Below are 15,953 nucleotides of genomic sequence, written 5' to 3'. Positions count from 1 at the left end.
CTGCTGCTGTGGAATTTCCTGTGGCTGTTCCTGCTGCTGTTTTCCTGTGGCTGTTCCTGCCGCTGTTTTCCTGTGGCTGTTCCTGCTGCTGTGGAATTTCCTGTGGCTGTTCCTGCTGCTGTTTTCCTGTGGCTGTTGCTGCTGCTGTGGAATTTCCTGTGGCTGTTCCTGCTGCTGTTTTCCTGTGGCTGTTGCTGCTGCTGTGGAATTTCCTGTGGCTGTTCCTGCTGCTGTTTTCCTGTGGCTGTTGCTGCCGCTGCTGTTTTCCTGTGGCTGTTCCTGCTGCTGCTGTTTTCCTGTGGCTGTTCCTGCTGCTGTGGAATTTCCTGTGGCTGTTCCCTCTGCAGTTTTCCCGTGGCTGTTCCTGCCGCTGTTTTCCTGTGGCTGTTCCTGCTGCTGTTTTCCTGTGGCTGTTCCTGCTGCTGTGGAATTTCCTGTGGCTGTTCCTGCCGCTGTTTTCCTGTGGCTGTTCCTGCTGCTGTGGAATTTCCTGTGGATGTTGCTGCTGCTGCTGCTGTTTTCCTGTGGCTGTTCCTGCCGCTGTTTTCCTGTGGCTGTTCCTGCTGCTGTGGAATTTCCTGTGGCTGTTGCTGCTGCTGTTCCTGCTGCTGTGGGATTTCCTTTTGGTCCTCAACTAGAATAAGAAGACTGCTGCCAACACGGCTGCATGGTGCTGGCTGTAGCTGTTCCTGCTGCTCTGGCTGCTGCTTTTCCTGTGTTGCTGCTGTGACTACTTTGGAGTTTTTGCTGACCTTCACCTGGAAGAAGAAGACTACTGCTCATACGGAGGAGAAAAGGAGTTCAGGAGTTGGACTATTTCTTTCTGAGGACCCTTACAACCTGCTGCTACTGCTACAACTCTGCTGCTGCTGCAGGGTGGGGCTTTGCAAGGCATGAAGAGCACGAGAGTGGGAGTCTGGAGAGAGCTGGAGGGGAGAGAACACAACTCCAGCCAGAGGAGGACATTTGCAGTGACAGAGATGGGTGCCTGGGGGAAAAAAGAACAGCAACTGATTGATTGCCTGCAGTGGGAGGGAAGGAAGACCTGCTTTCTTCAGAGGGGAGAGCAGTGACTAACTGAGCTTTAAAAGGGGAAAAGAAAATGTGCACCCTGCTCTGCCCTCTCTTGTCTCGCCTGGGCTAGCTAGTGCTGCCCAGAACCAGCTGCACCCAAGGACATCTACCATCATTTTTTAAAATATAATCTTTGGAATGATCAACCTAAATGGAGTTGGTGTATTTGGTGAGTGCTTTGGTGCCTTCGGAGATGATGTGCTTGGCCAGTTCCCATGTCAACATGAGGTGGATGGTGCTCTGGATCTCCCTGGCCAAGATAATGTGACGTTTGTTGTAGTGAATGAGGTGCGAAGCCTGGGAGGTGATGCGCTCGAAAATATCAACAACAAAGGAATTCATGACCTTGGACGAGATCCTGGTGAAAGGGTGGACCTGGGTCAGCACCCTATACATGTAAGTGGAATAGCTCCGCTTGCGAGATTTCCTCCGCTTCCTGGGTGGTTTCTTGGTGGCTTTATTCAGCGACTGTTTCGATGCCTTGTGGGGCACACTGCCCTTAGCCACAGTCGCCACCTCAGGCATTCCACTCGACTTGGACCAACTTAAGTCATCATTCCTGAACTGTACCTGGGCAGTGCTAGCTGCCCAGAGGAATACTCCTCCCTCTGCAGCAGAACATTGGATGGAAACCCCCCACCTCAAGAAACATCAGGGCACCTGCCTGCCTTTGTCCCCTCTGTCTTCCCCTCCCCTTCTCCCTCTCGCTCCCCATTCGCACTGTTTGTTCTGTGTATTTTACCTGTAGTCTGGAATGGGGTGCGGCACATGAGGAAGAACTGCCCCACCTCCAAGGCCACCAAATGCTGGGTCATTGGGGACAGTGGTAAAGAAGGCCTCCTCACTCCGTCTCAGCCTTTGGCACCAGGCACTACTGTTTTCCAGGCCTGGAACTTTTCCCTGATTTGCCTGGTGATCCATTGCCTGAGGCGGAGCAGGTCTCTGAGCCGCTGCCACCCTTTGGTCCATATCCCCAAGAGGAGACCAGAGAGGACCCCTCTGCCCTTGATCCTGGGGGTGGGATCGAGGTGGAGGTGGAGCCGATTGCCAGCTCTGAATCAGCCCCCGCACTTAATACGGGGGAGGGGTTGGAAGCTGGAGGCAACGACCTGGAGGAGGACAGGGTTTCGGTGGTGAGCACCGGGAATGACTTAGAGTCGATGTTGGGTGAGGTGGTGGATCCCCTGATGCCCCCCTGATTCTCCCCTCATCCCTTTATGGGAATTCCAGGATTTTGTAGCGAGTAATCGTGGTCACCGAGACAGGGTCCAGTTGGCCCTGGACCAGCGGCATTCTTTTCCTCTTGTGCTCTGCCCGCAAGGCCCCTGGGCTGGACCAGAACACTAAGAGGAGTGTCCATACATTTCTCACTGGGCTCCTGAAGGAGAGGAAGGATTAAAATAGTCCTCTCCTTGCACTTTGCATTAGGTAATGGTAGCACATACTTCTGAAAATTAAGAGTGCCATAGCCAGCCTTAACATCCACAGCAGCAGGGACTCACAGCGCAGGTTCCAGAACTTCTCGGTTCTCTGGGATGGGAAGTATGCGGTGTGCTTCCTGCAGGAAACCCATACTGTTCCGGGAGACAAAGCTACGTGCCTCCTGGAGTGGCGAGGGGGGGGTCTACATGAGTCACCTAGACTCCAATTCTGGCGGGGTGGCTATCTTGTTGGCCCCACATTTTCAGCCAGAGATCTCGGGGGTCAAGGAGCCGGTGCCAGGCCGGTTGCTGCACCTGACTGTGCGCCTGGGGGGCGCGGCGCTTCACTTTGTGAATGTGTACGCTCCCATGGGCGCGCAGCAGCAAGCGAGCTTCTTTGAGGAAGAGTCCACTCATCTCGGCTCCATCGATGCGGGCGAGTGCATCGTCCTCAGGGGGGATTTCAACTGTACCCTTGGGGCCAGGGACCCCAGCACTGCACGCTAGGTGTGAGTAAGTTGCTGGACCTGGTCGGGTCCTTTGACTTGGTGGACGTCTGGCGACATCTCCATCCTGACTCCAAAGTTTTCACTTTCATGCCATCTGGAGTCAGAGCGTCCAGACTCGACCGCCTTTACGTTTCTAAGGCGTTGGCTTCTGTGTAGTGGGTGCCGTGCACGGACCACAGTCTGGTGTGTGCAGAGCTTGCTCCGTTTTGCGCTCGGACGGGGTCCGCGTACGGGCACTTTAACAACCTGCTGCTGGAAGATGAGCAGTTCCTGGACTTGTTCTGTTGTTTCTGGGCCGGCTGGAGAAGGAAGCGGGGAGGCTTCCCCTCCTTGAGGCTGTGGTGGGACGTGGGCAAGACTCATGTCGCGTCTTCGGTCAGGAGTACGCGAGGGGGTCGACAAAGAGGTGGAAATCCAGGGTCGAGGAGTTGGAGAAGGAGGTGCTCAACCTGGATGCATGTCTCCGTCAGCCCGATATGGACCCGGCCCTGCGGCTGGGGTACGATGAGAAGAAGGGCGCGCTGTGTGACCTGCAACTCGTCGGGTCCCAGGGCGCGTTCGTGAGGTCGTGGATCCGGTTCCTCTGGGACCTGGACCGTGGCTCCCTCTTCTTCTACTCGCTGGGAAAAAGGCACGGGGTCCGTAAGCAGCTCCTTACCCTGCTGCCCGACAACAGATCCCTTGTCTCGGATCTGGAGGGCATCAGGGCCATCGCCCGAGACTATTACACTGCCCTGTTCTCTCCGGATCCGTCCAGCGAGGATGCTCGCAGAGTTTTGTGGGAGGACCTGCCGCAGGTCGGCCTGGAGGGCACCGGAAAGATTGTCTCCCCTATAAGTCTGGGGGAGCTGACCGGCGCCCTCGTCAGCCTCTCCAGGGGCAAATCCCCGGGGCTGGACGGGCTGACCATGGAGTTCTTCAGGGCGTTCTGGGATGTCCTGGGGAGCGACTTCACGGGGGTCCTGGGGGAGAGTATCGCAACCCGGGGAGATGCCCCTTTCGTGGCGCAGGGCGGTTATTACCCTGCTGCCTAAGAAGGGGGATCTCCACCTCCTTAAAAACTGGTCTCCCTCCTCAGCATGGATTATAAGAGCTTTGCCAGGGCAATGTCTTCTTGCCATGGCACTGTGCTGGACCACATGACCCACCTTGACCAGTCCTACACCATCCCATGCTGTACCATATTTGATAACATCCATCTGGTCCAGGACATCATCCACTTTTCCCAGAGGGCTGGTCTGTCGAGCATCTTCCTGACCCTTGACCAGGAGAAGGAATTCGACAGGGTGGATCACGAATGTTTATTTGGGACTCTGTGAGCATTTGGGTTCGGGACGCATTTCGTCGCCCGGATCTGACCTTTGTACGCTGCCACAGAGTGTCTAGTTAAGGATAACGGGTCCCTGACGGCGCCCCTTCGCTTTGGGCGAGGAGTGCATCAGGGCTGCCCCCTGTCTGGCCAATTGTATTCTATCTGCGTGGAGCATCTTGCGGAGGAGGTTGTCGGGATTGGTTCTGCGCAGACCAGGCATCAGGGTGGTCCTTTCGGCTTACGTCGATGACGTGCTCCTCATGTTCACCGACCCAGCTGGCCTGTGAAGGTTGTGTGAGTGCCAGGAGGTCTACTCCGCCACGTCCTCTGCCAGGATCAACTGGGGCAAGTGTTCTGGACTCCTGGTCGGCCAGTGGCAGATGGATCCCCTATTCGAGGAGCTCAGGACTTTCACCTGGAGCAGGACCAGCCTCCTCTACCTGAGGGTCCACCTCTGCCCTGCTGAGGAATCCTGGCCGGAGAATTGGCAGGAGCTGGAGGCCAAAGTCACCACTCGCCTGCGGCGCTGGACAGGACTGCTCCAAGTGCTGTCTTACCAGGGTGGGGTGCTGGTTATAAACCAGCTGATTGCCGCCATACTGTGGTACCGGCTGGTCACTTTGACCCCTCCCCCAGGTTTTGTCACAAAAATCCAGAGAATGCTCATCGATTTCTTCTGGGACAAAAGGCTGCACTGGGTCGCTGCTGAGGTTCTGAGTCTCCCGCTTAGGGAGGGCGGTCAGGCGCTGGTGTGCCTATGTACCCAGGTGGCGACTTTCTGCCTTCAGGCCCGGCAGCAATACCTTTACCCTCTGAGATGGTGTGCCCTGGCGATGTATTTCTTCCGCCAGGTGCATGGCCTGAATTATGACGTGCAGCTCCTGTTTATAGACCTGAGGGGCCTTGGTGACTCCTTGCAGGTGATGCCCGTCTTTTACCAGGACCTGATCAAAGTCTGGAACATGATCGCATTGCAACGCAGCTCTCCACCGTCAGGAGTAGCGGCCATCATCAGAGAGCTGCTGCTCAGGAAGCCACACCTCCACCCATTTTGTTGGCTGGCGGAAACGAGGATTGTGGCTGCTGGGGAGACCAGGACTGGGGACGTGCTGGGTGGCAGAGGAGTGGGCTGGATGCTTCCACATTAGTAGGCGCATCGCGCGTCCGTGGATGCCCTGCTTGCGGCCAATGCTGTTTAAGATCTTAGGACGGTCGTGCTCGGCCCCAACATCATTCTGGGTCTTGAGGAGGCGCAGGTGCGTGGTGGTCTTCTGTTCATCCCTGTTCGGGCAGAATTCCACGTTGGCCCCAAGCCCTGAACCCTCCCTTGGGAGCCGGTGCCCTACAACCTGGGTTGCCTTGCAGAAATGCTCTCTGTGCTGGACAAGCAGCGAAAAATTTCATTCAATTACCTTTTTAATGGCCTTAATAGGCCCTTTAATTGTCGGCGGGCGCACTGCCAACCTCCACACGCGCCCACCGACTGAAATATTGCGCGAGTGGGCGATGACATCGGGACACTTACCCAACATCATCGCACACCATTTTACACTCTGTTGGGTCGGGCGTGCGCCTGCTCAATGAGCGTTATATTCTGGCTTATGAATTCTTGCTACCTCTGCCGATTTGATTTTCCCAATTCACATGAAGATAACCCATGATTAATGTACTGTCTTTCTCACAAGCCCTCATTATCTCCTGATTTATTCTCTGTCCTACAGTATAGCTACTTTTAGGAGCCCTATAGTCATTTTTTTTTAAATTAAAAAGTCAATTTCTATTGAAAAGTTGTATTTGATTCAATAAGTTTTACCTAATTTTTCCTTTTACTATCAGATAACAATAACCTGACTGATTCTATTTTTGAATCTGACCCAGAATCTGACATCCTATGTGACAAAGGTAAACTACCCTCCTCGTCCTTCTCAATCTACTTGCAGCCTGTGACAATGGTTGACCACACAACCCTCCTCAATGCCTCTCCATAGTCTTGCAGCTGGGTGGAACTGCTCTCATTGAGTTATATTCCTATCTATCCACTCATAGCCAGGGAATCACCCACAATATGGCTTCTCATCCCATTTCTGCACTGTTACCTCTGGTGTCCCCCAAGGATCTACCCTTGGCCCCTTCTTTATCTCATCTACATGCTGCCCCTCATTGACATCATTTGAAAACACAGCGTCAGTTTCCATGTGTATGCTGATCACACCCAACTATACCTCACCACCACCTCACTCAATGCCACAGTCACCAAATCATCAGACTACTCATCCGACATGCTGGAAGAGCAGGAATTTCTTCCAACCAAATGTTGGAGAGATCAAAATCTTTGGCCGTTAGCACAAATCATGTGTCCTAGCAACAGATTCCATCCTTCTCCTGGCAACTCTCTGAGGCTGAACCTGATTGTTCACAACAATAATGTCATATTTGACCCCAAGATGAGCTTCCAACCATCTATTCTTGCCACCACTAAGACTGCTTATTTCCATCTTCACATTATCACCCAATTCCACTCCTGCCTCAGTTCATCTGCTGCTAAAACCCTTATTCATGCCTGTGTTACCTCTAGTGTAGGCTATTCCACAAATCCTGGGTTGGCCTCTCACATTCTACTCTCCATTAACTTGAGATCATCCAAAATTCTGCTGCCTGCGTCCTACCTGCATGAGCTGCCTTAATCCATCACCCCTGTGCACATTGACCTTCACTGGCTCCTGATTAAACAGCCTCTCAATTTTAAAATTCTCATCCTTGTACTCAGGTTGGTCCATGCTATCACCCCTCTCTACCTCTATTCTCCTCCTGCCTTGCAACCCTGTTGAGATAACTGTGCTTCTCCAATTCTGGCTTCCTTAGCATCCTTGGTTCTAATTGCTCCATCATCGGTGGTTGTGCCTTTATTTGCTGATGCCCTTTGCTCTGGAATAGTCTTCCTACACCTCTCTGCCTCTCTACCTCTCATTTGTCCTATTTTAAGATATTCCTTTAAACCTACCTCTTTTACCAAGCTTTTGCCCATCTACCCTAATATCTCCTTATGTGGCTCATATCATATTTTGTTTGATAACACTCCAGTGAAGCACCTTAGGGTATTTTACTATATTTAAGACGTGATAGAATTACAAATTGTTGTTGTTGTTAAATGACTGTTTCTCTAATGCAGAGCTAAATCATAAAGACAGGAAAGTCAATATGATTAACAAAAAATCTATACCAAAAGTTAACAACTATTACGATAATGAACATGTTTGTGCAATTTATAAAACTATGCTTATTTAAAGGTGTTATTTTCTCTACCCACATCAATGTCAGAGTAGTGTCATAGGACCAATGATAAAGGATTACTGAGATCCAAGGGTATGACCCACCTGACTAATAAGGGCAATCTCTCCATGCAGTTGAAGAATAATTTGAATTTTCTCCTATTGTGGATTAACTTTGTACATTGACAAACCAACCAGTAAGTTTGAGGATTTCTTTAAATGCAAATTCAAAGCAGCAGTGCTGCACTTCAGAAGATTCACAAGACAGTGGTATGGATGTAGGTTAGAGAAAAACAGTTGAGATGAGTTATGGACTAGATTTCTAATTGGTGAAAACCAGTGGCAACATGATTGTGAGCAGGTGGTTTAACATTGGCTGTGATTACAGCTTCAAATGACATGAATACAGAATTAGCAAAGAAAATTAGGCATTATAAAATGCATTTGTTCCCACAGAGCAGTCATGTAGAGTAACCCTCAATCCAAAATAGTTAATACAGTGTTGATTAATTCAAACAAGATTCTGGCAGAGACCTAAGAGCAGATTACTTCTGTCCCCATACATGCTAATGTCAAAAGCTAGCAAAAACTGATGAACTGCTTCAAAATAGCTGATGTGACTTCCAAAAAGCTCAAACTCAAAAACAGCCCTAAGCATAAAAGCAAAAAACTGCGGATGCTGGAAATCCAAAACAAAAACAGAAACAGAAATACCTGGAAAAACTCAGCGGGTCTGGCAGCATCGGCGGAGGAGAGCGCAGCTGACATTTCGAGTCCTCATGACCCTTCAACAGAACTAAGTAAAAATAGGAAAGGGGTGAAATATAAGCTGGTTTATTGGGGGGGGGGGGGGGGGGGGGTGGGGAGAGCTGTTGTTGGGACAAGCAGCCAGTAATAGGTGGAGATAACCAAAAGATGTCACAGACAAAAGAACAAAGAGGTGTTGAAGGTGGTGATATTATCTAAAGGAATGTGCTAATTAAGAGTAGAGAGCAGGACAGACAAGGTACAGATAGTTCTAGTGGGGGTGGGGGAATACTAAAAGGTAGAAATAAACAATGGGTGGAAATACATTTAAAAATCATGGAAATAGGTGGGAAAAGAAAAATCTATATAAATTATTGGAAAAAACAAAAAGGAGGGGGAAGAAACGGAAAGGGGGTGGGGATGGAGGAGAGAGTTCAAGATCTAAAATTGTTGAACTCAATATTCAGTCCGGAAGGCTGTAAAGTGCCTAGTTGGAAGATGAGGTGCTGTTCCTCCAGTTTGCGTTGAGCTTCACTGGAACAATGCAGCAAGCCAAGGACAGACATGTGGGCAAGAGAGCAGGGTGGAGTGTTGAAACGGCAAGCGACAGGGAGGTCTGGGTAATGCTTGCGGACAGACCGAAGGTGTTCTGCAAAGCAGTCACCCAGTCTGTGTTTGGTCTCTCCAATGTAGAGGAAACTGCATTGGGAGCAACGAATGCAGTAGACTAAGTTGAGGGAAGTGCAAGTGAAAAGCTGCTTCACTTGAAAGGAGTGCTTGGGCCCTTGGACGGTGAGGAGAGAGGAAGTGAAGAGGCAGGTGTTGCATCTTCTGCGGTCGTATGGGAAGGTGCCGTGGGAGGGGGTTGAGGAGTAGGGGGTGATGGAGGAGTGGACCAGGGTGTCATGGAGGGAATGATCCCTACGGAATGCCGCCGGTGGGGGGGTGAAGGGAAGATGTGTTTGGTGGTGGCATCATGCTGGAGTTGGTGGAAATGGCGGAGGATGATCCTTTGAATGCTGAGGCTGGTGGGGTGATAAGTGAGGACAAGGGGGACCCTATCATGTTTCTGGGAGGGAGGAGAAGGCGTGAGGGCGGATGCGCGGGAGATGGGCCGGACACGGTTGAGGGCCCTATCAACCTAAGCATAGCCCTATGACTGGATCCACATCTTTAGGGTAACTGCTTGAATAAAATCTCATTCTTATTACAAGGTGCCTGTTTTTAGGGAACACGCTCTGCAATTTACCACTTCAGAGAAAATCTAAGAGAAGATCTAACACCTAAAGCATTTGACAATAATTGTTACACATTGTCGATTGAGACAGGGACTTGTTTTATCTTCAGGTTCAACTGTACCCAATATCCACTTATACCAGTATTCCATTACTTGCACTATAGGGAAATACTAGTGTACAATTTGGCACATTTCCTGCATTTTGTAACACGCCTTCAAGGGGTTAGCAGCATGACATCACCAGAAGGGAAGTGTTTCACATGATTCGGTCTTAGGGCAGAATTTTCGGGTTGTCAGGCAGGCCCAGGAGTGGCTGGGAAATGGTCCACCGCCTGCGATTAGGCCCCCACTGCAATTTCCCACTGGCTGGCCAATTAACGGTGAAGCAGCGTGAAACACATGCTGAGAGCATCAACACAGCCGGGGTGGGAGTGGGAGGAGCGCGAGCGCTGAAGTTTGCGCGTGCATAGGGGTGCGCTCATTGCAAGTTTCCTGAAAGCACAGAGCTGTCCCAGGGAGCTGAAGGATTTCAAAATCTAAAAAAAGATTTGAAAAATAAGGGAATCATGTCCCTGCATGTGACTCTGTCACATGAACAGGGACATGTTAAAAATGAGTTTAAAAAATTTTTACTGTTTTTTTTTATTCGCTGTTGGAAACCTCATCCTGTCCGTGGATGAGGTTTCACAAAAAATTCAAAGGCCACCTGGCCTATTCGCCCACCCACCCACTGTAAGGTTAGACAGGCAGTGAAAAATTCTATTTAATTACCAGCTTAAGGGCCTTAATAGGCCTCTTAATTGTTGGCGGGCGCGCTGCCGACTTTTGCGTGCACCTGCCGACTGAAATATTGCACGAGTGCGTGATAACATCAGGATTTCATGCTTGGGGATGTCGGGCGCATGCCGAGTTGAAAATCCTGCCCAACGATTTTGAAAATCAGAAAAAAATGTCCCATATAGGACTCACTCACACAAACATAAGCATAATAAAAATTACGTCAAAACATTTTTTTTAAAAATTAATGTCGGCAACCTCATCCGGCCTGTGGATGAAGTTTCCCCCAAAATGCAAAGGCCACCTGGCTGATTGACCTACCCGTCAACCGTAAGGTTGGACAGGCAGCAAGAAATCTCTCTTAATTGATACTTTAATGGCTTAATAGGCCTCTTAATTGTCGGCGCCCCCGCTGCCGACTCTCGCTCGCACGTGCCAACGGAAATATCGCACGAGTGCGCGATGACATCAGGACGCTCGTCTGACATCATCATGTGCTATTTTACGCCAGGCCGGGTCGGGTACACGCCTGCCCGCAGGACGTAAAATTCTGCCCTTAGTTTCACTTTGGACTGTGAGCACTGAGAACACAGCACAAACGGCTCTGCTGCTGATGTCTTCAAACTTTCTATCCATGTATATATGTCCGCATGTACCTAGTTTAAAAAAATGAAACGAGTTTACACAATCCCTTATGAGTGATTGGTGCCTTTATATCATTGTAAAAATAAGACAGAGCCTAGTCTAATTAATCCATCAAAGCCAAATGTAAATTCTTCTGGAAAAATTACACATATTTTAAGTAAAATATAATTGGGCCCCAGTAGTTACTTGGGGCTGTGAGGGAAACAGTGAGGGAAGATATCAGGATGGAAAATCAGAAGCCTGGCTTTGTCCTGCTGAAATTAACTGCATGATATCTTTTAAATCTTCTCCGCTGGTTTCCTGCCCGAAAACCGGGCTGTCTTTCAGTAGGGAGGGAAGTCAGCGATCACGGGGTGAGGGATGGGGTTGGTCAAATGCAGGGTGTGTGAGGAGATTAGCTTGTTGGGCAGGATACACTCCTGCTCCTCCTTAAAAGCAATGCTGCTAATGCACTTAACTCAAGAATCTGTCTCTTCTCACCTTATATCTGCTGGGTGTTCCAAACACTGGAAAACACGGCTGTAAGATAATGGCTAGATATATAATGTCTAAGTACATACGGTAAGGAGATGACTACTACATTCTGTCCCTGTCTAGCACTGTCCCTAGTTAACACAGCTTATAGTTCCAACTCATGCAAACTGTTGCTGAGCACAAAGTTATCCAGTAGAAGATAAGAGTTGGGATAAGGGGGGCATTTTCAGGAAGGCAACCTGTAACTAGTGGAGTGCCACAGGGATCAGTGCTGGGGCCTCAATTATTTACAATATATATTAATGACTTAGATGAGGGAAGTGAATGTACTATCGCCAAATTTGCGGGTGATACAAAAATAGGTGGGAGGCAAGTGGTGAGGATGACACAAGGAGTCTACAGAGGAAAACAGACAGGTTAAGTGGATTTTAAAAAGCAGCAGATGGAATATAATGTAGGAAAATGTGATGTTATGCACTTTGGCAGGAAGAATAGAGTAGCTGAATATTATTTAAATGGAGAAAACTGCAGAAAGATGCAGCACAGGGGGATTTGGGAGTCCTTGTGCATGAACCCCAAAAAGCTAACATACAAATTCAGTAGGTAATAGGGAAGGCAAATGGAATGTTGGCACCTTATTTCAAAGGGAATGGAGAATAAAAATAGGGAAATCTTGCTAAAACTATACAAGGCACTAGTTAGACCACACCTAGAATACTGTGAACAGTTTTGGTCCCTTTATCTAAGAAAAGATATACTGGCATTGGAAGCAGTCCAGAGAAGGTTCATTAAGTTGATCCCTGGTATGAAGGGATTTTCTTGTGAGGAAAGGTTGAGTAGGTTGGGCCTGTACTCATCGGAGTTTAGAAGAATGAGAGGCGACCTTATTGAGACATATAAGATTCTAAGGGGGCTTGACAGGGTGGATGCTGAGAGGTTGTTTGCCCTTGTGGGAGAGTCTAGGACCAGAGGACATAATCTCAAAGTAAGGGGTCACCCATTCAATTCATGAGGATGAATTTCTACTCTCTGAGGGTAGTGAATCTGTGGAATTCTTTACCGCAGAGGGCTGTAGAAACTGGGTTGTTAAGTATATTCAAGAATGAGATAGACAGATTTTTAATCAGTAAGGGAATCAAGGGTTATGGGGAAAAGGCAGGAAAGTGGAGTTGAGGATTATCAGATCAGCCATGACTCAATGGGCCAAAAGGCCTACTTCTGCCCCTACATCTTATGGTCTTATACCCATTGCCTTCTAATAGGAAAGGAAGATAGCAGATGTTATCAGAACTGAGAACTCTGCAAGGTTGATTTTTAATCTTGTTAACCTCAAGGCAGACAGCTAGCTTGCAAAAAGGCCACTTGTATTAGCCTCGTCAATTGGGATATATATATGGGTTAATTTATGGATAGAAGGAACACCCTGGAACTATGAGACTGCTTAGGAGGAATAGCGCTGGGTCCAATCAACATGCAATCTAGGATAGAAGTGCCAGGTTTTATATCAGCTTGCTCACTGAAGTATAACTGCTTGATAATCTGTCATACTGTAAGGCGCAATTGACTACTAATTTGGTCCACATTGGAGTATCAAAACACACCCATACCTCAAAGAGAAATTTATCTGAATATGTAAATCTGCTGCACTAGTCTCTATGGATTCAAAGTAAAATTCTGTTAAAATGGAGGCATGAAACTTCCTTAAAAGCATTTATTGACTGACACGCCCTCCTTTGAACAGATTGATTGCCCCTCTTCCGACCCAACTCTGTTAAGTAAGTGGGTTGGAGGTGTGTTTGGGATTTGAAAATGTTTTGCTTCTCATGTACCTATCCCAAATCCATCTATCCTCATCCAATTACCCCCTTCTACACCTGAAGATTGCAACTGGCCTTGACTCGTTGGTATCAATGCCACATGAAATCAGCTCATATCTTTATATTCCATTTTCAAGCAACAATCTGAATCCATTTATGATCTCTACTTCAACAATGGTTCTGTGCATATAATTCTGCACTCCATCCACCATCCTTGTGGCAATTTAAATAACGCTCAAGTTCACTTATAATATTCAAATTCAATACTATTACTTTTCCCAGCATTGAAGCAAGTTGGTTGACACGGTGCTGCTAAATAACAGTTTTAAGAACCAAGAAGTCCTATACATTTATAGAAACTTACCTCTGGATGAAACCAATATGCACAGATTTTGTGATTCCCATGGTGCAATTCATGATTTTGCAAACCTGCTCTCCAGCTATGAAATAGCTGATGCATAACAAAAGGAAAGACAGGAGATATGCTTCATGAGAAAGAAGCCTGTGGCAACGTTGATTAACCAGTCAGAATTTTGGATTTGTGGTGTTATTACTTTGGGCTTCTATTTCCTTAGGATCATTTTCCTTAAAGTTAAGATGCCTTCAGCAATTTTCCCACTTACCTGCCTACCTATAATGGTGCCCTTTCACAAGACACAAGGGATCGCCTAATTACACACACACAGAAATTTCCTAGAGGTGGAGATGACATTTTGTGACCAGCTTGGGAGAACAATGACGCAGCACATTACCCTTTTTTGAAAGGTGTAAAAATAATAAGCAAGGCTTCTTCTGATTTCCAATTATTTGATAACTCACCGGCTTTTCATATTTTCATTTGACATATTGTAAGTTACTTTATTTTGAATAACTTGAAGAGAAAAATATTAACTAGAAGATCTCCTATTGTGTTCTTTGTGGCCAGTCAAGAGATAAACCATTTTATAACAATATAATTATGAAACTATGTAGTGTATGACACACCATCAGGTCCACTGCTTTGTAGTGACAGAATTAGACAAGTTCTGTGCTTTTTTATCATGTGCAATTCAATGGTTTTTATGAGTTTATTCAAAATCATTTTTTTTCTTTACTCTTTCATGGGATGTGGGTGCCAATGGCAAGGCCAGCATTCGTTGTCCATCCCTAATTGCTGTTGAAGTGAGTGGCTTGCTAGGCAGTTTCTGAGGGCAATTAAGAACTAACACATTGCTGTGGGCCTGGAGTCACAGGTATGCTAGGCCAAGTAAGGATGGCACATTTCCTTCCCTAAAGAGCATTCATGAACCAGATGGTTTTTTACAGCTATCAGTGATAGTTTCATGTTCACCATTATACTAGCTTTATATTCTGGATTTATTAAATGAATTTAAATTCCACCAGCTGCAGTAGTGGGATTTGAACCCATGTCCCCAAAGCATTGGGCTGGTCTCTGAATTACTAGTTCAGTGACAGTGATATTACCACTATACCACCATTTCCCCAAATTTCAGGACTCTGTCCTTTTTAACATGAAAACTGTGAATTACTACCCTTCATGATTCTTATTATTTTTGTTGCCTGTGAAACCTATGCACTTCATTTTTATTTCAGTCTTTGTTTAGAACCCCAGGGCACACATTTTGCAGGAGATTTGAAGGTAACTGAAGGTTAGCAGTAGTGGGGAATTGGATAGTGGGACTATGAAGCAGTTATGGGAAATGTTGGGCTTTATTAGCAAAAGGGCTGGTTCCAAGGTATATCTGTATTATAGAGGGAAAACCTACAATTTTATTGCATTGAGACAAGTTGATTGAATGTGGGGCTTGACTTAGTAAATGGGGTCCGGCAGTAGAGGTTAGGGTTTGCAGGATTTGGCTATAATGGCACAGCTGGGGTGCAACAGCACTATAGGAAAAGAGTCAGGGTCTGGGGCTATTGAGGGAGAGCACTGGGGCCTGTCAGGGACGGCACAGCTGGTAGTCATGGGGGAGGTGGCTGGGCATAAACAGAGGGATCCTAGGATATGTCAGAATATGTGGGGTGGATGGTATCTGGCAGGACTGCTGACTGCTGCAGTATGGCTGCACTGGCAGAAATTTCAAAGTCTGGCAACACTGAAGGGAGGTGTCAATGATTGGCAGCATTTGAGAATATACAGAGGATAGGTAGATGAGTTATCAGGGTCTGTCGGTAATGTGGCAGAGAATCCAGGAATTTGATAGCACTGGCTGGGGAGTTCTGAGTCTGAATGTATTGGGAGGAGATTGGATCTGGAAGTAAGCATTGGTAAAGTATTGATCGGAGCATTGATCAAGGGTCAGGGGTGAAGGGGTGCCCTGAAGACTGGAAACATTGGGTGGTGTCCATAGTCTGGGAGTCTTGGGTAGAAGGTCCTAAGACTGAGGAGCACAGGGGAGGTTTGGGATCATTAGAAGGTTAGTCTTGGGATTTGGAAGGACTGGAGAATGTGATACTGAGATCCAGAAACACAAGAGAATGTGATACTAAAGCACAAGAGGACTGAAGAATGGTGTCCTGGATCCAGGAGAATTGAACGGGCTGGGATAAGGCACATTGTGGGATACCAATGATTTGGCAGAATTGAAGCCTTGAATGATGGCGAGTCGGGAAGAATCTGGACTGTCCTGTTCCATTTGGTCGGAACCACCAACCATACAGCACTCCCGGG

The sequence above is a fragment of the Cetorhinus maximus genome, chromosome 13, assembly GCF_964194155.1.
Source record: "Cetorhinus maximus chromosome 13, sCetMax3.hap1.1, whole genome shotgun sequence".
Lineage (NCBI taxonomy): Eukaryota > Metazoa > Chordata > Chondrichthyes > Lamniformes > Cetorhinidae > Cetorhinus > Cetorhinus maximus.
The sequence above is the reverse complement of the archived record's forward strand: the minus strand, read 5'-3'. Positions refer to the sequence as shown.